The sequence below is a fragment of the Falco rusticolus genome, chromosome 9, assembly GCF_015220075.1.
Source record: "Falco rusticolus isolate bFalRus1 chromosome 9, bFalRus1.pri, whole genome shotgun sequence".
Classification (NCBI taxonomy): domain Eukaryota; kingdom Metazoa; phylum Chordata; class Aves; order Falconiformes; family Falconidae; genus Falco; species Falco rusticolus.
Window position 1 is genome coordinate 25801068 of NC_051195.1, and position 24908 is coordinate 25825975.

The 24908-nt window shown below is 41.7% G+C and overlaps 1 protein-coding gene across 2 annotated transcripts in view; it reads left to right on the plus strand.

Moving 5' to 3' along the window:
• The first annotated feature begins 3564 nt into the window (after positions 1-3564).
• PCGF5 (polycomb group ring finger 5) overlaps positions 3565-24908 on the plus strand; it is a 100462-nt gene continuing 79118 nt past the window's right edge. Inside the window, exon 1 of one of the 2 annotated variants that reach the window (XM_037399438.1) lies at positions 3565-3659. The gene's annotated coding sequence lies outside the window, so the exon portion shown is untranslated. The remainder of the gene's footprint in view (positions 3660-24908) is intronic. The other variant, XM_037399439.1, reaches the window with a different exon arrangement.

The following is a 24908-nucleotide window of genomic DNA, read 5'->3' on the forward strand; positions in this document are numbered from 1 at the left end:
AGCCTTCCCTGAAGACTCTGTTTTCCCGTTTCAAATAACTCCAAGTTCACCAACATAAGCTTATTCTCCTTGTGCCTCTCTTGCTCGTGCTTTAGATTCTGCTGCTGCACATGTGTCAATTTCACTTCAATTGCTTTCCATTTTCCCCTCTGCATACAGTAAATTTCATATAGCAGCCACTCAGTTGTTCATCCCTTTTTGATCCTTGCTCTGCTACAATTCAGTTTTAATGTTATCTTCTTTCCACTCCTGTTTCTCTCAAAGTTAAATTCAAATCACAGAATCTCAAGTAACCTGGATCTATTAGCTACAAATAAGGAGCTAGGTATTCTTTCTCTCCGGCAGTACCTCAGATCTTAAATATTCACAAGAATGGATTCTTACTACCTATCTTGGTTTTATGTTCCCTATCCACTCGGTGGATAAGGAATTGGCTGGTGGTTGACAGCTCAATGTCCAAGTGGAAGCCAGTGACAAGTGGCATTCCTCAGGGGTCAGCATTCGGACTGGTGCTGTTCAACATCTTTGTTGGCAACACAGACCCTGGGGCTGAGCACAGCTGCACCAAGTTTGCCAACACCACCAAGCTCTGTGGTGTGCCTGACATGCTGAAGGGAAGGGATGCCATCCACGGGGACCTTGGCAGGTGTGAGCCCTTGTGAACTTCATGAAGCTGAACAAGGCCAAGTAAAAGGTCCTGCATGTGGGTTGGGGCAATCCCAAGCACAAATACAGGCTGGGCAGAGAATGGATTGAGAGCAGCCCTGAGGAGAAGGACTTGGGGGTGCTCGTTGATGAGAAGCTCAACATGGCCCAGCAGTGTGCGCTTGCAGCCCAGAAAGCCAACCATATCCTGGACTGTACCAAAAGAAGTGTGACCAGCAGGTTGAGGGAAGTGACTTGATATGGAGAAATAATGTGAAATGGGGATAATGGACATGGATTGTGATTGTATGTGTCTGCTTAAGGAATGTGGGTATGGTGACTAGTCATGGGTGCGGTGACAACTACAGTTTTGAGGAGACGCCTGCCCCTCTTCCTCTAACAAAGGGGCTATTTAAAAGAGAATAAGAAAAGATGAGAGACATTCAAATGCTATCTAGAGGGAGGGAGTGCTAAGTCTCCTTGCTGGAAAGATTGGGTGGTCACAATCACCTGAAGAAGATCGGATGGTCACAAGAACATGAATCACCTACAAACCTGCAAGACCACCACATTCCAGGAAACGGACTGATAAGCTAATTAACATACAAAGCGGGGTTTAGGTAACGAATATGTATAGGCGTTAATTGAATATTCATTTGTTCATTGTATAAATGTGAGATGGTTCCTCACTTCGGGTATGCACGCTTGTGGAGGAGCGATCCCCCGTGCATCTGCGCGCAATAAACATACCTACTTTATAACTTTCGAGTTATAGAGTCTAATTCCGCACGTCAGACTGTCCCTCTGTTCTGCTCTCGTGCGACCCTCCACCTGGAGTACTGTGTTCAGCTCTGGGGCCCCCAACAGAAAGAAGGATGTGGACCTCTTGGAGTGGGTCCAGAGGAGGGCCATGAAGATGATCAGGGGGCTGGAGCACTTCTATGAAGACAGGCTGAGAGAGTTGGGGCTGTTCAGCCTGGAGAAGAGGAGGCTCTAGGAAGTCCTTATTGCAGCCTTCGAGTACCCAAAGGGGTCTGCAGAAAAGCTGGAGAGGGACTTCTTACAAGGGCATGGAGCAATAGGACAAGGGGAATGGTTTTAGACTGAAAGAGAATTTAGGTTAATATTAGGAAGAAACTCTTTACTGTGAGGCGCTGCACAGGTTGCCCAGAGCAGCTGTGGGTGCCCCATCCCCGGCAGTGCTCAAGGCCAGGCTGGATGGGGCTTTGAGCACCCTGGTCTAGTGGGAGGTGTCTCTGCCCATGGCAGGGGGTTGGAACTAGATGATCTTTAAGGTCCCTTCCAACCCAAACCATTCGATGACTCTGTTTAGATCTTCCTGAGAAGTTCTCTTTGGGCTTGCTCTTGCTACTGTCTCTAAGCTGGACCCCAAAGCCACTTGGCCACCTTCTCGCCTTCAGGAGGAGGCTGCTGCAGGATGCTTGATAGCAGAGCCTCGCTCTGCACACCCTAGCTCCAGAGACCTTTAGCGTCACTGGGAGTAGAACTGGTAAGGATTTTTTTGACGTATTAGCTTTTCCTATCAAAATACTGGTTCACTAAAACAGACTCACCTTTCCATGGAAACTTGATCTTCCTTAAATTCTTGTCACTACCAGAATACAAAAGCAGAGCAGCAAATAGCTACTGATTAGGACATTTTTCCTGGCCAAACAGAAACAGGTTCAAAGCTCTTGTCAAAATAGGACATGGTAAGGTGGTGAACCTGGGTACATGGTGTCTCAGGTCAGTTTGAGTCACTGAATTATTCTAGGATAGAAATTGTATGCCCATTTATCAAGCAGGTTTCATCTATTCCTTTACTCTTCAGGAATTTATATAAATAAACAGAGGCATCTTCCCCCCTCCCCTCCCTCTCCCCCATAAAACTCATTAATTTTATACTGAGTTTCTATTTTGAATTGTATATTTGACTTGTCATGTGTGGAGGTTTGCTTGGGGAGCTCTTGGCTGGCACTTGTTAAATCTGTTTGCAGATTACTAAATCCTATTGTATAAAAGCACATTCACATAGCCAGGGGCCATGTGAATACCCAGGTAAATGCTCATGTGGATAAATCACTTCCAATAGCTATGTCTTTCTGTGCAAACAACAGTTGTTTTCCTGCCAAGGAAAACTACTGCAATAAACATAACATACAAAAATATGTAATTGCATGTACTTCTATCAATTAAAAATACTTCTAAAGAGATAATACAAGAAATGTAAAGCATTTAATGTTATTTACATGTGATGTTGGGCACTCCTTTGTTGAAATGTTGATAACAAGATTCCAGCAAGTACAAATAACTGAGGAAGGTAGTTTATTCCAGTGATGCATACTTGGCTACCTGCTGAGAATGGTGTACTCCAAAGTGATCTCCTCTTAGGAAAGTGAGATGTTCCCAGTTGAGGGTATTTCTTCCATAAACTAAAACTGAAAAGACTTCCTCCCACCCCCACCCCCCACCCCCAGTTTTGAGCCTTCTTCCATCAGAACCCTGAATAAATGAGCAGAATTATAATGAATGTTAAGCAGATGTTTCTCTTAGAATACTGTACAAACTTGCAGAGATGAGCAGGCAAGAATGAAGATAATCACAGTGGAAAACGAAAATAAAATGGAGACAACTAAAAATGAGGAGTCTGACACAGTCCTGAAAATGAAATATTTTTCTACTTCTCCTGCCATGACTGCACCATAAATCTACTTAATTCTTTATATGTCTTAGTGAAGTAGAGGGAGCAAAAACTAAGAAACCACCTAAGATAGATGTGTGCTTTGCCAAAGTAATTAAATCTCATTTTGCTGCTGTAATGACTCCCTGGACTCTGTCCTTTGCTCCCCGGTAAACACTTTTCCTCTGTGATTTCACAATCCTTTGCTGCACCAATCCATTAATGTATCTACAGCCACATATAGTTCCAGACTGTTGAATTTACTCACTCGAGCCTGCTGCACGTAACCACCAAGCCTGCCTTCGCTAAGGAATAACACTTAGCTGACAGCTGGGTAAGTCCCTCAAAAAAGGCCTTGGGCACTGCAACAGGAATTCTTGGCTGAGGCTTTCGGGTACTAAAGTAATACAAATAACTAACTACGTTTTATCATGGTGATCTGTGTGGTGTTTTAGCAGACGGCCCTTTCAGTAAAGCATAAAATTATAGGTGTAAACTTGTTCTAATGGATTTGTGCTGATGATCTCTGCTTACTGTTCTTATGTAGTTGTTTGGCAATGTGCAAAACGGATCAGAGGAAAGGGCTTACCCTTCGGCAAGGGAAGTAAGTGTCTTCTGGTACACAAAGGACAGTCACTGCAACAGTCTCAAATAATAATGATGCAGCTACTTGCAGGTAACACTGGCCTGTTACCTACAAGCAAGCAACAGGATTGTGTTTTTATTATATCCCCTGAATTCTTACTGGGCTGCTGAGAAGGCAGCATTTACTCTGCCTTCTCCCTGTGGTAGTTGTAACATAAAGGCTGCCAAAAAAACCTGCTGATTTGTGCCAGGTATTCCATCATGGTGTGATAAAGCAGGAAATGGAGCCATAGGAGTGCTAGTTTGTCACGGATGTACTGTGGCTTTGCCTGGCTTCATCTGCACTGGCTGCTATGGGAGCAGGAATACTTACATGTTTGCAGGGTCATGGCCCATGCTGACAGTAGATGCAGTCTCTCTTCCAATTCCATGTAAGACAAAACTTCGTATGTGGCATCTGTAGCTATTTGAAGAAGACAGTCCTTATGATAGCAAAAAAAAATTTGCTATTTTTCCCCATGCTGTCCTTAAAAAAAAGAGCTTAGTGTTTCATTCTGGTTTTCATTCCATGACTCTTCCCCCGCACCTGCTGTGACAGGTATGCAAACTTCTTGAGTACTTCAGAATAATTAAGTAGATTTCAAATTTATAAACAAGTTGCAGGGTATAAAACAAAGAACAGCAGTTGGACATGCAAGTGGGACAGCACAAATAAAGAACTAGGACTGAAGCTCACAGCGTCCCCTTCCTTTAAATAAAGCAACCAGTATTGGCTGGAGTGGGGAACTTCACTTAATGTCCAACAGCAATTCCATACAAATAACATGGCTGTAAACTCATTCTAAAGTATGTTACAGCATTGCCGGCTTGAGTTGACACCTCCTGAAACTGAAACAAGAGGGAAGGTGCAAAGCAGGTTTCTGTGACCAGTCATTTCGCTTCTAAAACCCACTACTACATAAATTCAGATCTACGTTGTTTTTGGTTTTTGTGGCTAACCTTGCATCTATGCTTAATGCTGGGAATGGTCACCAAAACAGCAACTCTTAATATTTCAGAATCTGGTTAGAAAACTGTTGCAAATCTGTTAGAAAACAAATACTAAAGCTGTAACCGTGAGCTGTTTCATTGGGAAAGATGATACTGTTATTTCCTTGTAACAGCTGGGAGTTCATCTGTTGGTAATGTCTAATAGAAAATATAGCTTGTGTTGTCATGGGTTTTTTATTTTTTTTATATCATGTTTGAACCTGAGTCAAAAAAGCGAAAGGGGGAGATGTTGCACTAAGAGTCTGGGGGAAGAGGGGGGGAGTAAGACAGCCCTCCCCTAGAGTCATGAGGTTCAGAAAGGATCCTTTCACTTTCTAAACTCCTTCTCAGAGAGGAGTCTAGGTGCAGCTAAATCCAACCCTAGTCTCAGACTTGGTCAACAGGTTTAAGTCTAAAGGCTTAGATGTGCAGCCACTCGTAGAACCAAGCTCTGCCTGTCAGAGCCCAGTTAAGGACTCTGGCTGAAACGGTTTTGCAAAGCTGGCAAAATAGATGATTTATTAAGGCAGCACGTATAACAAATTTGGAATTGGCTTTGATAAATACACTTGCTGCAAAAATCGAGCTTGAGTTAGGTGTACAGTGCTTGTCCTGGCTAATGTCCAATGTAGTTGGAGGCGCAAATCTGATCAAAGAGGCATCCCTGATGGGGAGGAGAGGTCCAGGCCCGCCAACCCCTGCTGTAGTTAAGAGCTGAAAAAAAAGTCCCACCTTGCCAGGAGTATAAAAGTATAAAATCTGGCATTTTAGGACTAAGTATTGTGTGCTGACTGGCCCTTAACCCAGTGCCAATTGGGGAAGGTCAGCTGGGCCCAGTGGTTCAGCGCGGAGCTGGGGGGTCGGTGCAGACGCAGGTGTGTGGTTACAGATGGGGGGGTCTTCCTGGCCTTTGCTGCAGCAACACTGGGCTGTGAGGCCCCTGCCTCACCACGGGCATCACTCGGTTTTTCTCATTAGACCATCTCCGTTGCCTGTTTTGCAAGACAGATGTGCTGCTCAAGCCAAACTCTGGACTGCGCTTTGAGCTGGAGGCAGTCATTGGCCATGAGGTCAGGGTGGGGGGTAGCACACTGTCACAAGAGAGAAGAGCAATACTTCAGGTAACTTAAATCAATTTACAGCAGTCCAACTGACATCCCCTTCCTTTGCCTTGTCCCCTAAAACCAAAGCCAAAGGCTGTGCAGGGGAAGGGAGCGCATTTGAACCATTCTCACTTCGGTACAAATCAGGAGGGCTGCCACCTCAGGAGAACAGGTTTGCTCTCCCAGGCACCAGCTGGTGTAGCTGAGAGTACTACAGCTACAGGGCACAAGCGTGTGGTACAGTGAATTTCTGTGGTAGGAGGGGGAAGATTTAAATAGAAAGCTTCTGTGATGGTCGCTCTAGTTTTCTTTTAGATCTGAGCTTTGCAAGCATTTCTCTCCCTCCTGCCTCTTTTTTTTTTTTTTTTTTTTTTCTTAAGCCAGACTTCTTCCATTCTTCTACACAATCCAGTACTAGATGTGCAAGTAAAAATATTTTGTAAGAGGTAGAAATACAAGAGATTTTATCCATTCCAATGGTGTTTTTTCTCCGAAATATATATTTATATATCTATATTTTATATGTAAATAGACATATATTTATATAGTCACTGCACTGAGTTGCTGCTGGACCAACAGCCAAAGGTAGACTTTTCTTTATTGGTGTTAATTAGTGCATCTGTTCACTGCTGGCAACAAAAACATGAAACAGGATTAGGGTCAGAAGACATAGAAGCTGCAATGAAATTAACATTTCAACAGGTGTCTCATCTATTTAGGATTATTGAGTTACTGTCAAATCCCAGTCGTACAAGATGGAGTAAGAATAGGATCTGAATCAGTTATTAAAAGCATCTTCTTTGTTTTCCAAAGCCAGAATAATTACCACCCATCCAAATTTAATTGCATGACAGCACCAGCATCATTTCTTCTCAGGGTGACTAATAAATTTTCTTGGTCTCCAAACCTTTTTCTCATGTTAGGCAGCTTTTTGTATTCCAAAATTGGGGTTTGTAGCCTTAAGTTTGAACAAGTGCATGGTTTATACAAATAGACTTCATTAAGGTAATAAGGTGAAATTCAGACAAACCAATAATTTTTGGAGTTTAATTAAACTGTCATCTTAATTCTGAAAGGATGGTTTTCAAGGATATTGGATTTCATACAGTTCCTTCATAAGCGTTGTTTTTGCCAAGAAAATTTGGGTTGTGGAAACAATGATTTACCTCCCTTTTCACCGATTACAGAAAAATAACAATTTGTGTGAGAAAGGAGTGAACCCTACTCGGAAAGTTCTTCTATTGCTGATAAATGATTATTCAAACATTTAAGTCCTCGTCAGCCTCTACAAATGTCACTGGCAGTGGAGGAATACCTGGTCTCCGGAAGGCCCATATAGCTGAAAAAGATTTTACAGCTAGGAAGACTTAGAGGATAACTTATATTTACATTCTGAAATTACACATGGATGTGTTTTTCACTTTAACTGATGCAGTTTCTCCTGTAATTGAGCCTACAAAACATTCCTCTTTGAGCATCAACAAAAACCTTCTCAGAGCTCCACTTCTAGAAACAAGCCAAGGGAGTGGGTTGCAATTAGAGCTGCCTAAATAAGCAGGGGCTTTTGGATCAGTGGCTAAGCTGGAACATCCAAGAAAAACGTTGAGTTGACTCAAAGTGAAATTCTCTTGGGTTTTTCTCTGTAAAATAACGAAGAAATCTCCCTACCTGCGACTGTTTCACTTGAGTCAAAAGCAGGTTTGCTTTGTTTTAGCATCTGTCTGTCAATTTTCAAAACAAATGTCAGGTAAATGGTTGAAGTATTTTGACTTTCCATTTTCTCCTCTTCGGTCACCATTACACCCTAAATCTGAACTGAATTCATGAAAGCTTTCTCTACCTATTTCATCTTCCCAAGGGAGGAATTTTTCAACAAAATATTTACTGAAGGGTATTTAACTTCAACTCCAACTCCAGTCTTCTGTAGGTCTTATGGCCTTTGAACAGGTTGGGTATTGAAATCTTTGTCTGAAAGATGGTGAATTCCAACAGCCTCCAGTAACCCCTGCTCAATTAAAGATTTAGATAGCTCTTTCTCTACACATTAAGAGCCTGGCCCAAGTGAGGTTAATTTCCCTTAGATGGGGCTGGCATTACTGTTCCCAGAGCTGGTGTTGCTGCCTGGGGTCCCGTTGAACCAGGCATTGCCCAGGTCCAGGAGATAAAGCTGGTCCCTGCTGCAGGGAGGTGGAATTGCTTCTCCAGGCATGCGGATAGGTGATGGTGAGGGAGATGAGCAGCCAGGGCCCCCAGGATGGTGGACAGCAACCACTGCATGGGTGGCAATGGCAGTGACATCCAGGTGCCAAACAGCTGTCAGCTTTGTGTTGCTGCTGAAGCAGAAGAGAGGCTTGAAGGAAGGATTCAAAAGGGGATGCGGAGTAAACACTAGCAAAACCATCTCTCCTCAAGCCTTCAGGGCAGAATGGCAGGGACAGAAACGCCTGTTCAAAACTTCCAGTGGGCAAGGCTGGCTGACAGTGCTGTTCTGCTAAGGGTAGGGCAGGACAGCACATCTTGCTGTCTCTACACCCTTTATGCCCATTGCTGTAGCAGATCAAGCCATTCTGTTGTGTAGGAAAGCTGAACAAGAGCTACAGGTTAGATGAGGAAAAATAAACACAAGAATAGTTGTGTGTAGCGTTGGTGCTGACTGATCCAGGACCAGCTTTCCAATGTCTGTGGGGTTCTGGAAGGCTGGAAACATCAGAAATTCAAACCATCTCCTTTCTGCCAGTGTGTTAAGATGACTGCCCAAAGAGATGCTAGTCAAACAGATCAAATGCCTTTGTGGTTTGAACGTGCACCTGTCCCAGATCTGGGGGATGTCAGGTTTGAGCATATTGAGCCTTATTCTGGATTTCTTGTTCTGGTTCTGGCTGGAGATGTGGACCGGGTACTGGATTCTGGTCAAACGTTGGTTCCCTGAAGTTTTTGTGCACAGGAATCCAAGTCATAGTTTATTCCAGTTTTTATACAGTGGCAGAGTAGTGTTTGGTACCTCATGGAAGTGCACAGCCTTAGTCTCCAGCTTGCACATCTGTGCAACCCTTAAAGCCGTCCCAGCTCGCTTGCTATGTGCTCTTCTCATGGTGCCTTTAGGACAACAGAGAAGTATGTGTGTGTAAGCATTCATGCGTATGTTTTTAGTGGTGAAAAGGGTTGTTTGCTTTAATTAGTGCTAACCTTTATTTAACAACAAGGTTTTATGCATTCATTGGTGTGTCTGCCAAATTTGTAAACGGAGTGATTCAATAATTCTTCTAGTATTGTGATAATTACTGTGAAACAAGATAATTGCAAGAAAACTACAGACTTCTTTCAATATTGAATTATAGACGTGGAATATTTTACTTAATAGATTCATTCAAATACTTAATTTTTAGCCTTGCCTGTTCAGGAGGAAGGTTAAAATCGCAGCTTGGGCTGACACAGAATTTTAGTCAGGAATTATATTATTGTATCACAATATTTTAGCACTTATTTAAAAATGGATAAAGCAGGAAGAGGAACCTTTTTAACAGAATTTTTGTTCTATAAAGCCCAAAATGAAAAGCTTTGCATGAAGGTTTCCTGTTTGTTTAGACTTATCTTTTAAAGTTCTAAAATGCACTCAGTATTATATGAAAGGCCCCTCAGCAGCGGCTTACTGTTGGTGTTTAAGGGAGAGTGAATGCTAAGTTGCCACATGGAACTGTTGCAAAGCTGTATAAATAGAGAAAGAAAAAAACTTCACTGTTCTAGGTAACTTAAACTCTGACTACGCTGTCAGTTCTGTCCTTAGGTTACCTGCTCCCAGCATATCTAGTTGCATGGTAAGCTGTGATCTCCTCTGCCTGGGAGTCTGTCCGAACTCCCACAGTCTTCCTGATCCACAAAATGCAAAACATAGCTTCTGCCTTCAGCTTTGACCCCCTTTCCTTTGTTCATTTAGATTTAAAGCACCTGAGATGTGAGTTTGCCCAACCACTCTGGACTGTGCCAGACTGCGTAAGGTCTTTTAGAATTCAGAGCTCCAAGCAAGAGGCTTTGAAAACCATGGTTTAGAGTTGTAAACCCATAGTACAAATCTTATCTCTTGCTAGACCAGCCCTTAACTTCGCAGCTCTCTAATTTTATGAAAGACTAGTTCCTGGGCTCCTGTTAGAGAGTTGTGTTATAAATGATTGCCAACTGATATATCTGCCTTTCTACTTTGTAGTAGGAAACAAAATTGAAGTTGCTTTGCACCTGGTGGGACGCAAGGGAGTTCCAAGGCTGAGGATGACAGAAGATGCATTCTCTAATGTAGGCAGCAGAAAAAAAATGTGTATTTTTAAACTATGAGTAAGTTATGACCTCAAAGAAAAATAAGACATGCCTGAAAGTATTAATTGTAAAGACAAGGGGAGGGTAGTTTTTTGTTCCCCTGTATATTTAAGGGAAGAAAAACCTGGCAACCAACTACCGTAGTGAACTACTTATCTCAGAAAAGGATGCAAGAGCTATAGTCAAAGGTGAGTGAGATGTTATCACCTTCTCTTTGTGACCACAATAGTGTCTGGTGATGTATATCCTTCTTCACAGGCAGGAAAGACAGATGACTAGCATCATGAAGATCAGCCTGATAATCACCACTATTTTCCCTCCAGGGAACTACAGGAGAAAGGTCCTTTGGAGACAAGTTTGCTGTTAGTTCATGAGGTCTCCTGGATGCTTGCTGCCCTGCTTAACAGAAAGGCACTTTGTTTCATAGCTCTGGCTGTGGAAGAGGCAGCAGAAATTGCGAAGGAGCATGCAGAACGTGTTCCCCAAACTTAACCATTAATATGCTCATGTTAAAGGGAAATACGATGTTAACTTTGCCAATCAAATGCATCAGGTTTTAGTTAATTTGTGGCCTGGTTTGGTAACACAATAATAATTAAAATGCACTATCCTCATTAGAAGAAAGGAAAGGTTTGTTGTACAAAAGACTAACTAGATTACTTATACCCTCAATGTCAAGAGCTTTTGAAATCAATAACTATGTATTCTTCATGAGATGCTTGCTTTTTCTTCCACATGTAATTACTAATCCAGAAAACTGCCACAAAATAAATTGTGATTTACCTTTGAGGAACCTGTAGATCCTCAGCTGTGGATTAAAGGAATAAATGAGGCTTTATGCATTTAAAAAAGAACAAACCCAACTGAGATAGAAAGGATCACAGAGAATCTTCCTCCTCAAAACAGGAGACGCTACATTCTTAAACCTTATCTCCTCTTGGAAACCCCTGGTGATGGATATCCCATGTGATGTCTACAGAATCTACTGTAGAGCTTTACTTAAAAGGATGATTTCTGCCCCCCTTGGGCTGTAAGTTTCCAGTTCCTCAGGGGCATTTTGAGATGCATAAACCCCTTTCCATCTAGTATGCTCCCAGCACAGTGATCAGACAGAGCCTTCATGATTTTACCACCAGCACTCTGTAAACAGCCCACACAGTATAGGTCTATTTAGCTGGAAAAAAAAAAATCAAACCCAAATAGAACGATGCAGTTGAGGTACATCTTAAGAAAAACACCAAAGCTATTACCTTAGACAGTTTCCTGTTGAGACTGTGGAAGGGCTCCCTCCTGATTTTAATTGTGTAATTATAAAATTTGACTTGGCCATTGAGTTTTATGGCAGCTCAATGTGACAAAGCTAACAAAAAGACAGAGCTTGTGCATCAAGGGCTCAGTGATCACAAAGAAGTAAATCAGATGGAGGACGCCTGATCAGTCGTGTAACTCTGTATCAGCTTTTGCCTTCTGGGAATGAAATGAAGGAGTCCTAGTGATGCCAAAAGTAACTAATGATACATTATCTGATGACCAAAAGAAGACTGAAGAAGCTCTGGGCCAGATCTAATGCAGCTACAATGCTTTAAGGCAATTCATTTATGTCACTCTATGTTAGCAGAGGATTTAATAATCCACCATGGTCAGATGACATCTCTTTGGAAAAGCACTTCTAGATTAAAGTGTTTCTTTTCTTTCTCCTCCCCACCCACCATTAAACACTAGTAAGAAGGGAATGGCAATGTTAGCTGGCTTCTTCTCTCCAAAATTCATGGTGTACAAGAACTGCCTTTTAACTGGCACTGTGATGCATAGCTCTGGCACTTGCCCATGCCGTAGCACGGCTAGAGAATATGCTCTTATCGAAATGCTCCTGGCCAGTGTTGTAACAAATGCTGATTGGGATTGGGCTGATACATACTGTTGCAGTAGGGACCGGAGGGTTTGGGGGCTCTTTAAGTCAGAAATGAAAATAAGACAACGAAATGTTAATCTTTTCAAGTAGATGCAGTATGCTGTATGGTTTCCCAGATCTGGCCATCTCTCTGAACACGTGGCAGAGCCACGCAGGCACTGGGTCTGTTGCACAGGGAGATCCGCACTAGACGTCCTGGAGGGTAACTAATGGGGCCTTCTCAGGGCCAGGGAAAGAAAAGGGTAGGACACTGCAAACACATAAGCATGCTTGCTGTTGCAGTGGAGAAAAGACGTGTCGTCTGAGAGTTATTAGAGATGCAATTAATGAATGGTTAAGTGCAAAATGGCTCTGTTGTTGCCCTGAATTCTTAAGGAGAAAAAAAAAACAAACCACCCTCTCCTGTTGATTTCCTTCATGTATGTCCTAGTTATGCAGGCTGTGTGCTAGGGGGTCGGGATTTGAGCCAGTGTTTGGCAACTCCAGAAATCAAAGACTTAGCACTTCAACTCATTTGCAAGTACCGTATAATGAGCTTTGAGAATTCCTCTTTAGTCTGAGTTTGCTCTCAGAAGGAGTTCTGTAGTCCGTGTATATTAGGGCAGCATAAATGACAGATGAGTCAAAGCCTTTTTCAGTCTCTTCTCTTTTGAACCTAAAGAAGAATTATCTGACTTGACTATCTATGCTTTCCTAAAATTAATTAAAGCTTTACTTCCACTACTTTAAGTCTCAGTGAAAGTTTGTTTCCTACTTATCACAACAACATTGAAAAGCTTCTTAAACAAAATTGATCAGTAAGTTCAACACTTTCTGGTTCCCAAAAAAATTCCAAGGTGAGATCTTGGGTTTGTTCCCCTCCGATTTCAGATTCTTGGAAGGTAACTAGAATCCTGAAGCCAGCAGAAAAATCTGTGTAGAACTCTGGTTCAGCCTTGTTGAGTGAAGATGAGACGCATCCACTAAGCTAAAGGCTACAGAATCAAGCCAGGTCATAACTGAAGTATGCTTCAAGGCGCTCTGAGGGAGCCTGTTAACTGCATGGAATAGATGTTGATATGGTTTTGTTTTCATTTGCCTTATTTTGAGGTGCGTTTCAGCATTAGTTTTGAAAAGCATCTGATAGTGGCCTCAGTCCTGTTAAAGTCAGCGGGAGCTGCAAGTCATGAAGTGATCATAAACCAAACTCACCAGGGTGACCAATTGTGATGGAAAGGAAAGGAGAATGGTCCTACTGCAGAATAAGGTGACTCTCTGGGACGCAGAAAAGCTGCTTTTGTAGCAGACTCCTTGTGCAATATCAACACGTTGCTTCTCTAGTGCTTCATCTATCCTTGCTCTGTAGAGAGGATATTTCCTTACCCAGTAGGACACAGTCCGAGACACCTGGCAAGTAAATGGCTTTATGAATGCTCATTCTTACAACTGACTAAGGTCATCCTCGCTAGTGTAACTGACTGCAGGTCTCTGGAATGGTAACAACATTTTCTGGCACTACATTGAAATCAGGGCCACAAGTGCCAGACTTGAAATCTTAACAAGGAACCACAGTGTGACACAGAGAGGTTTTGGCACAGTAGCTGAATTGCACCTTGATATTCCTGCAGATGGCAGTGGTACATGTTCTGGACATGGGACATTTACGCTGTTTGCCTTCTGAAAAATGGTGATGTTACAGCTCTTGCTGTGGCCAGAAGTATTTTCTTGGAGTGCTGCTTTAGGACTTGCAACAGTTCGTATGACTAGCTGCCGAAACAGCCCCTTCCTGAAGTCCCCTTCAAAAGGAAAAGTAGGAACTCTGATATGGGCAAGGGCTGCCTGAAAGGTGAGGCCAAATCTGAGCAAGATATTTGGGACGGTAAAATCAAGCCTGCCTCTTGTGCTATTTTTTCAAGGTTATCTACCCCAAACAGTGGAGGAAGTCACACAAACAAGTGCCTCTTCATTTCCAATTTCTCAAACAATTGACAAGGTAAAGACAAACACAGTCTGTCCAAAGTTGTGCTGTTCATGGTGCTAAATACCAGCTGCTTCCTCGCAGTACTTTTGATAAGGACAGCTAATTAAGGGCAGAGGGAAGTGCAAGGCTGTTTTAACTATCCTTTTACATGTTTATATGGATAAGTGTATTTTTTAATTTTAATTTTTATATATATAATTGTATATGTATTACTTTTGGAGCTACACTTGCGCTTTAAATTGGACATGCCTTTTTTAGATTTGAGTTTGTTCACTGGGTGTATCTTCCCAAAGAGAGCCAACCCTACCATTAATTAAAGAGCTCTTCAGTCCTGCCTGACAATCTCAGCTGTTGGTGAGAACAGCTGGAATTAATATTCTCACCTTACCTCGTCTGACTCTGGTTTAATATAAAATAAATGATCAAAACATTAGTTTCTTACAACTAGAAGTTAGGCTCGTTTGTTGCAAAATACAGCTGCAAACCTCACTGGTTTTGATGACATACCCCTGCTAGTGATCACTTAGAACGAAATAGGAGATCCATTGCTTAAATACTTATAAGATCTGTTCCTGCAGAAGTCTTGCTTTGCATGTTGCTGTCTCTCTTGCCTATCATCGTCAGCCCCATTACAGTAAGCAGTACAAACTGTACTTTCTTCCACATATCTCTCAAAATACCTCTTGTTATGAAGGCAGAATCAAGAGGAACACTTGATGCAGGTTATACTGTGAGCTCTGCCGCTGTATGATGAAGGAAGAAAAATGGATAAAGATTTGAATCCTGACTTCTAATGGCTGAATAGAAACAGAAATATGTTGTGGGGAAAAAACCTTCCGGACTAGATCTTAAGCTAGAAATAAGACCTTTGCACTGTGAAGTGTTCAAACTATGAAGTATAAACAAAGGATCCTTTTTAAAATTATTTTTAAAAGGTGTGTGGATTTGTATCCTCCCATCTCAAAGGAAACCCAAGTGTCAAATCTGAATGTTTCATTGTAGAATAATGGTAGACAACTATTTGCATGTGAACTTGAAATAAAACCACAAGGCGGGGTGGTGGTGTTGGAATGTAGCAAGTCTCTCAAGAGAGTGTTCTCTGCCAGTAAGAAAACAAGATGAGCCCTGAGCAGAGATATTTATTATCTCATATTGGGGGGTGGGGGGGAAGGGGCCAAATTCCAATCAGTGCTCATCTGAATCCCCCAAAGCTGTACGTGACAAAGAACTCTACTCCATTTAGACTTCATAAAAATCTTTTCATTTCTCACCAGCAAAAATGTGATTCTGATCATCGGCAGCCTCTGATAAATTCTGTGTTTGTGCTATCATATTTGTCATTTTACGAGCTGGTGCTCAGTGTAAAGATAGATATATCTAATACATGCTGATGTTTGTATTGGATTTAGCATGCAAAGGAGCAGTTCAAGAGATAAGGGCAACTGGCAGACTGCCATTTAGAGATGAAAAAATAATAATTCAAATATAATAAAATAGTTAGAAATATCCTGTATATAAGAGTAGAAAAATTCTTGTCTGCATTAATACCTTGCTGTTTCTGGGTTACTCTAAGTCCAATGTGTGTATTTGAAAAATGTATATGTTCAGTTGCATTGAAAGAGTTGGGTTTTTAACCACAGTGTAAGTGTCAGAGATGGATCGAGCTCCTTGGTGTGGGGGAGGGAGTGAAACTATTTCAGCTGCTCAGGTTTCAGAATTGTCTGCTAAGTTTTAGGCTTCCAGGTAACTGATGCAAAACACAGATAATGGGCTGGGCTGGGAGCGAGGAGGGTAAAGGTTATTAGTAGATCAGTCCTGAATGTGCATTTATTTCTGCTCTCAGCAGTCATAGCAGTCGCTGCTGCTTGCTGGGGATTTTGTTTCCCTGGGAGAGAAGGCTATCAGAAAAACAAACCTTTGGCAACTAGTACAGCTTGTCTGCTAAAAAGACAAAGCATGATGGTTGTGAGAAATACTACCTCCATAATGAGCATGTATGTTACTCCTGGAACCTGGCACTTCACTAGCTCTTCTATGAACACACAGGCTTCACAACCAACTATTTACACGTACCTGGACAGCTGGTGAGAAAAATTGTGCCATTACCTCCCCAAAAGATTCCAAATATGTTTGCTAGAGAAGGTCTGTATTGCTTGTAAGGTAAAGACTGCTTTTAGAATTCAGAAAAAAATCTTAAGTCTTGACTTGAATTTAACTAGCATATATTTCAGGGAGCCAAATTTAAGAGAATTAAAAATTAGTACTGAGAATACAGCTAATTCAGAAGCAAGGAAAGAATAATGTAATTTGCTCGTTTGAGTGACAATACAGATCATTTAACCTTTAGTTTTATAGTCCCTTCCCCCCGTATCAAATCTAATCTACCTACTAACTTAAGTATTCACAAATGCCCTACCTCCTGTTTATCAAGCTGCATTAGTGTTCAGCACAGCCTCCCTAAACTGAGCACTGCACGCAGCGCTGCACCCAGGTGAGTGATGCTTGTGCAACGCAGGCGGTCATGTCAGCAGCTGCAGTGGAAAAAGCTGTAAAAGCTGGCAGGGATGGGTTCCACAGCTGAAGACTTGTTTACCTTTCAGCATCACCCACCTAAGCTCACTTCAGTGGAAACAACAGTGAGCTTTTTTCAGTCTATGCAAAATCCTGGCACGTATGCAAATGCAGTTCCACTCTCTGCAGACACACAGTAGCTCAGATCACACCACACAGTGTTGCTCTTCCAGTGCAAGGATGACAGAGCATCTGCACCAGCTGCGGGCCCTTTGAACACTCTGCCAGTGTCAGAGTTGTCATTCCACTCCACGGTGGTGGCTGAGAAGGAGGTGAAGGAAAGGTGTGGGGGTGGGTGGGAACTGAGCAAGAACTACAACTAGGAGGAAAGACAAAAGAAAGGATGGGAGGTGTGTGTAAGCTGGGAGAGGACTGCAAGTGTTGCTGTCATGCTGTAATTAACATTACAGATTTTAATTCAGGGCAAACGTGCCTTCCTGGTGCCACACAACCGTGTCCTCCATCACCTATGTAAATGTTTCCAGAACAACATAAAGTTCGTTTGTGGAAGAGATGCGCATTTAGAGTTTTCATCAGAAATATACATTTGTCTAAAAATGCAATCAAATTAATGGTTCAAAGTAAGCTGCATCAGTATATCCAGAGTGCTATGATTCCTGTGTCACTCAAATGATGAAGCTATCTGGAGCCAACTTAATCTATAACTTGTTTCTGCTTCATTGCAGAGTTAATACCCTCCAGGTTCAGTAACTTATGACTAACAACTTGTTGGAAATACTGAAAATAGCTTATGGAAAGGGAAAAGAAAAGGGAATCAAAGGACACAATTTTCCAAAGCAGAGCTTCTGCAGGACCAAGGAGTTGTTTTCTGAAAGTTTGCTTTGGTCCTATTTCTAGTGAAAAATACTATGTAAAGGAAAACTGTATGGCTCACAAGATTAAAAAAACCCCAACTTTAAAGAGATTGTATCCTCGTTCTTCTACTTATCTGAACAGAAATACTTGTACCTTACTTAGTTCTCTCTGAAAAGAACTTCGAAACTAAGATGGACACCTATTGTTGTCTTTTACTTCTACAATAAGAGATGTCATTCGTTAGATAAAATGTCTTTAATGTCGCGTGTTGCTTTATTGATGTTATGATGATGAAGCATGTCCTTTGGTAGCTCAGTTGTGTTTACTGTATGAAAAAGTGAAACTGTTGTGGTAAATGAGAGCCATTAAGATGTCTTTAATCTGGGAACAATATTTGCCTCAAAAACTCTTTCATGTGTGTGGATTTGCCATGGATAGAAGTAGGAGGCGTGTTTTAGCTGCTGTTGATATATTGTTTTAATTGCTCTTTTCTTTCTCTGTAATTTCCTTTTCATGGGTCTGGGAATTCTTGGCCTGGTTTTCTAAGGAAACAAGGCTTATGCAATCATATGATTTGGATGTGGTCATGCATCTGTCTGTCCTGCTGTGGCAGCTTTTCAACCCACCAGCAAATTTTAACCAACTTGGAAAGTAGCAGCAGTCTGCAAGCAATTTATATTCTTATAAATTCATGAAAATCAAGAGCCCGTGGCTGAGAGGAGTGAGACTTTGAGTGCCCCTAACAAGGGAAAGCCCCTCTGCTGAGGACTCAGTTCTTATAAGACAGAAGAGATTCTGCACAACAGAAGCTATAACTATCCCAAATCCAAGAAAAATGTAACTTAAAATTCACACCCAGTTTACTACCAGTGAATTCAGCTCCCACATAATCCATAGCAAACCAGGCTCCATTAACCCCTCTGCTCACAGACCTGTTTGTTGTGACCTTGGTCAGGGGGAAGGTAGATCCAAATGCCACCTGTGCATTACTAATACCCTGTATGTTTAGACTTATCTGGAATAGGTGTGTAGAAATAACCATTAAAATGCTGTATTTTATGCTGCTTCAAGCTTTCAGTTGACACTTAATGGCATAATAAATAGAAATGCATAAAAAGCATTTATAGAGACCTTTATTAAGTGTTCTGTTCCTGGGAAATCTGTTTGGAAAGTGGTCTGTTAGTATCTCCTTCCCCTCTCCCTTGCAACGGCACGCAGCTTTTTTACCTCTAACGAAGTTCAGCCAACACAAAAAAAGTGGTAGGCATTCCAGGTCACAGGCATTGAGGTGGCTCAAACATTTTTGAGTGCTTTTGACAGACCAGAATTCATTTTGCAAACTTTCCCTTGTTATTCTTGGATGAACAAAGGTAGAAACACGGACTCCTTGCTGCGCTCTGTGCATCAGTTTTGTCTTGATGAGGATAACTTGTTGCTTCGTTTTTGCATAAATGAAACTGAGTCAAATCATCCTGTTGGCACGTTATTTCTGTTTGAATTCTCATTCTGTTGTTCAGCACTTCAACAGTTCTGAAGAAAATTAACCACAGTGACCCACCAGTTATTTTATGTTGAGCTACTGGAGTTTATTTTCCTCAGATGCTAAATGTATTTTCATGACATAAATCAAGTTAAAGAAAAGATGATATTTCTCATAAAATATTCTTTCATGTCTTACAGCGTTACAGGGCTGATAATTGTGAAGTTTTCCTATTATTTTCTGTACACAAAATTAGTGTTTCTACTATTACTTCCTTGTTGAGAAGTCTTAAAAGGGAAAACTTGAGAACATATTCAGTTTTATAGTATTTTATACCTGAAACAAAACTGCGGTTCTCACCTACTGCTGTAAGAAAGCTTGCACGCAGGAAACGTTTCCCTTTCATATTGCTCACCTCCCAGTTACAGTACTGATGGGAGGTAAGAACGTTCAGCTAGCAGTCATCTGGGGGGGTCTGGTTTTCTTTCACAGGTGGCAACTACAGATCTGTCACTATCTCTTGCTTCACTGAAATCTCTGGGCATGGATGGAAGCTGAGCTGAGACTGGGTTTTGTTCTGTGTATAGTTACTTTGTGTTTGCAAAGGACTGGAGATGTCACAACTTGTGTCCCTCCAACAATACTGCCAGTGTGCCAGAGGTAACTGGAGGTAAAACCACCCAAGTGGGCCACTTGTCAGAGGTGCGCTGCCAGCTCTGCTATCAGCTCCAGGTGACAATCAGGATTCAATGGCAAGTTACAGTCTGAAGGCTTCTTGACTGTGTTGCAATAGGATTACTTCATCTGTGCTGTAATATTTCCACCCCTCTCCATGAGGACAGCTTTCTATTTTTTGCTATTAGGGAAACCACACTGCCTGGAAAGATGTCTATATTAAGATGACACATTATATGCTGTTGGGAAATAGATTTGCATCTGATTGGCTTATTCTTAGAAGATTAGAGACTGACCATATATGAAAGTATTTCTTCATGTGTTGTTTCTTATGTTTAATATACAACTTGAAAAGGAAGGCTCTGCTAAAAGCTGTCTTCAAAAATGCTTAAAATCTTTCACAGGAATTGAATACAGGCAGGGAACGATGCCTGACCCCCAGATGTTCTTATAAAATGAAGTACTATGCGTAAAAGGATGCTTTTGGCACCTGTAGCTCTTTACCTTCTGTTTACAAAAGTGTCTCCTGGCTGGGCTCAGAAGAGCCTGCTGCCAATGGGAATATTAGTGCAACAGGAGGGAGAACAACTGGAAAGACCCAATATGTTCTTCTGCAATCGCAGGGATAGGGGCCTGCATTCTGCAGCCTCCCAGTCTCCTGGGAAAGCAGTTACCCTGTGATAGAGAGGGGAAAAAAAAACACCTATGAAGGCCTTTTAAGAGAAAGGGATAGGGACAGGTTTGCACTGCCATCTTCAGCCTCAGAAAAAAATGGAGGTCTTTCATGTAGTAGACAGAGCACCTGGTTATATGGGGTATCCCCAGCCTGCTTACAGCAGCCAGGGCAGAAACTCAGGCATGGGGACACCAAAGATCCTCATAGGAAAGGTGCTTCTACTCGTCTTCATACCATGCTGAACCACTCACCTGTCACATAGGGAAGAGATGCAGGGATTTCCTCCAGGCAGCCACTATAGGTGCTACAGAAAGAAAATGTATAACCCCTCCACGGTATGGCAGGACAACAAAAATATAGGAGGAAAGTAACAGGCAGTGAAGTAAGACTTGTGTTGGGGAGAGAGAAATCTGAAAAAATGGAGCTGCTTAGAGTCCTAAAAGGGAAAGTGAACACAGAGCAGAGAGAAAGGCTGGGAAGAGTGGGACAACATATCCCCAAGCCTGCAAGTGAAGTCTGAAAAATTGGTTGTGGGTTTCCCCTCAAATACAAACACCTCTTTCCTTAATGCAGCAACACAGCTTCAACTAGGGGTCAGAAGATACATAGTCTGGTAATGAAGTGCTTAAACAGCATTTAAGATTTTCCATTACATAGAAATACATATCCACCAGAGAAATGTATCATTATTATTGATTTAATTGCTGTCATGTTTTGCATCTTCAAAAATCTCTTGGTGACTTCTTGGAGAACGTGGAGCCCAAAGTACTCTGAGATTAGTGGGATATTTGAATTATTAACCCCTCCTGTTGCAATATCTGGAACAAACTCTTTTCTTAGGAGTTTACGGACTCTACTGGAAATCCAAAAGTGTCTTACAAATACACTAACACTGCTTTACATAAAGCCACACATCTCTGGGAATCAAGCTGCAGAATGAACCATCACATTATTGTAAAGCTGAATAGCTTTAAATACAAAACGCTGAATTCCCAAAAGCTGCTATCAGTAGCCTTTCTGTTTTATGCGCTGTTAAACTTGTGTGCAACAGGCTGTCACTGAACATTTGTTCCACATTTTGCTGAATGAAGAATGAATGCAAGGCAGCTAAGGTACCTTCCCTGCTGAGAGTAAAGATGAACGAATTGGGAGCTGCTGCAGGGATTGAAAAGGAGAGGCTGAGGGCTACCAGCAGCGTGTGCTGCAGTGATGCTTATTTGGGGATTGTGGGAGAAGGAAGCAAGATACTGGAGCTCACTGAAATTGCCAGAGCTATTATATAAGCCATTAACAAAAACCCCAAAACCACCACAACAACAAAAAACCCCACTCTAAGCTGTTAGCTATGTGGACTATACTGCTAAGGGGCAGGGGGAAGTCCTCATTTGGTGTGTATCTTGCAACTGGGAGAAGTTTGATAATGGATGCATGGATGCTCTCAGAAGACAATCAGTAATAGCTACCAGGCTTTACTATCAGCCTCGAGTCTGGCTAGGCACAAAGCATGTGTGAACTGCATCACCTAATCACACTAGCCATGAAGCCACTCCTTTAGCTGAGTATCACGTGGGACCTGCATCAAACCTGTCGGATAAAGGACTCTGACCTCTTTTACTAATAATCCAGCACCCTTTACACCCCTAGGTCTACTCACCTCGGAACTCTGTGGTAAAAGCTGTTGAGGAAAGATTGGTGAAACTTTCTGAAAAGAAAGATGGCATTAAAGTAAGCATGCTGTCAGGAGGGATTAAATTTGGGCTGGTGAAATGTGCCTAAAACCTGTTCTGGAGACAGAAATCTTCTATGTACCAGACATGCTTAGCATGGCTGATGCCAGCATAAGTGTATCCTGTCACATCGGTATGCCTCTTTCTTCACCTTGCTGAGTGAGGCAGCTATGATACTGCCACAAGGACACACCTAGATCCAGTTGTCACTCTTTTTTAAGTGGCTTTGCAGTCCAAATGACCTCCTGAGTCAAAGTCATAATAAATAGAAGATCACTACTTGTCTTTTTATAAGAAAGAAGGTGTATTTTGCATTCAGAGTCTTCCAGGTTCTCCTAGTCCCTTGGTGTGGTACAGCAGGGGCCACGGTGGATGTGTCCATACATCACTGAGGGGCTCATCCAGGCAGAGAGAAGAAGAGGGGCTCCATCTAATGGTTTAAGAACTCCTGTTCCAAATAAAAAAAAAAAAAGTGAGAGGAGCCTCAGGCCAGCCTTGCTCAGGTTTCTGAGGCTTTGGAGATACTGAACCGTCAAATGATGAGCAGTCAGATTTGCTGAAGACTACCACTGGTCAGGGTGTGCTCCCATTTAGACAGCCATCCTATTTTATTATTTATTTCACCAAATACTGTGACTCATTTTTGAGCCTGATACTTGACAACTGAAATAATTCACCTCAAATATAAGCTAAAATTTGGATGCATCATACCAGATTTTAATTTTGAAAATGAGAGTCCAGCTAGTTATGTGTGGGCTTTTGAGACCTGAATTCCAAAGTGCTGCAGTCACAGCAAAATTAAATTCACTCATCTTCATCTGTCAAAGCAAATCTCAAAATATTAGTGAAACTATTTGAAACTGAAAATATCAAAATCTGTGGATATTTATTTTTAAAAAGTTTGATTTTATTGTGAATATTTTTGCATATACATAGATATAGGTTGTGCAGCTTTATGTGTACGTCAGTTACTAAGCCAGGTCTGACCAAGTTATTTTGTGTGGTGGGAACAGTATTATGAAAATTATTTATTTCCAAGTAGGAAACAAAACTGGTCAGGAGCCATATATTTCCTATCTCAGCTCTATATGTATGAAGGCTTTATTAATAGGTTTCAACTTTTTTTCAATTTGTAACCTTCCCTTGTATTTTAGGAAAATACATATATATAAGGTAGTATTTCAAAGGAAGAAAGCCTTCTGCAAAACATGGTTTTATAATTAACTGGTGCTCGCTCTTCTTGCCTTTCCAAAATGCCTCCTTGAATTACAGCATCACAATAGGGATATGAAACTGTAAATGAGGGTGTCATCTTAGAATCTACCCACTTCTCACTATGCAGTTCACCAGCTGGTTTGTACATCCATGTTTTCATTTATTCTTCTACCAATGTCTGTATCTAAGAAATTATGAAAGCTTTTCTTTCCCTCTGGTTGGTCTGCAATATTCTCTATAATGCACTTAATGAGTGCATTTAAAATTAGTGACTTCTATCAGTAACTAAGGATATGTCGGGCTGGACAGAATGCAGCACAGAACATATAAGCTAAACACAGAGGGAGGAAGAAGAAAATTGCAGTAATTACAGTCATCCACTCTGGCAAGCCATTTAGCATCACTGGCAGATTTCATTCATGTGATCTTGTGGGCAACCAGATGGAAAAAGTGGCATTGATTTTCATGACTTCCACCTCCAGAGTTTGTGAACAAAATCCCCTAACAGCATGAAAAATCCTGCCGCTGCCACTGTACCTGCAGCTAGCTCTCCAGTAGGCAGAGGAGCTGCCACTGCAGCTGGGAACTTAAATTATAAGGGCATCTGACATGCATCCTCTTTCTCTCTACTGCTCTTCTTTTTCCAGTCTCTGTTTCCGCACGCTCTGCTGCTCTTTCTCATTTCATCTTTCCAGCTATGAATCTGTCTTTATTGAACATGCTATATGCCAGTGAAGAAGTAACACCTTTAATTCAAAATTCAAATTAACTCCACAGCAGTGCATATGGATCCTGAATTTGGCAGGAATTTAGATGAGATCTTGAAAGTTCCATTACATAAAATTTGGGGGTGTAAAGTTCTTCCGTTTCACCAATTCATCCTGTCGATTCTTCCTATTTACAGTTGTGGCTGTGTGAAAATAGATTCAGTGTTAAGTTTAGGTGTCCACTTACTTCCATTGATTTATCGCTTAAGGATGTCTGTAAATTTGGTTGCTTAAAGCTTTTTCTCAAAATGTTGAATTTCAATTTAAAAAAACATTATGTTTATCATAAGGTTACTGAAAATATAGTTTAGCCTTTTAACCAAGTATTATAGGAAACTGCTTGGTTAGTATTAAGAGAATTTCTGAAGGCTAGATCTAACTGGAGTGTTTGGCAGATGTTTTTTCAGATGGGTGTTTGAAGGAAGTAAGACCTATAGTCCTGCAGTTTGTCCATCTGCTGGATTCCTTTCCCTAATGATGTTTGAATTTGCTGACAAGTTACAGCTATATTTGATAGATAGAGAGACTTTGAGAACATGAAGTTCCTGGAAGCCTCATGAAAACCAGCAGCTGGTCAGGAGAACAACCCAGATTAATGCCACCCCACTTAATGGCAGCTAGTCCAACTAGTCCCGGACATGTGCTTAGCTCCAAGGTGGAGAGCTGTAAGGGATGCAGAAGGGCAGTGGGTGATGCTTTGTGTGCTGTGGTTGGGAGGGGAAATGGGCATCTGGGAGCACTGGGAAAACAGGCAGAGTT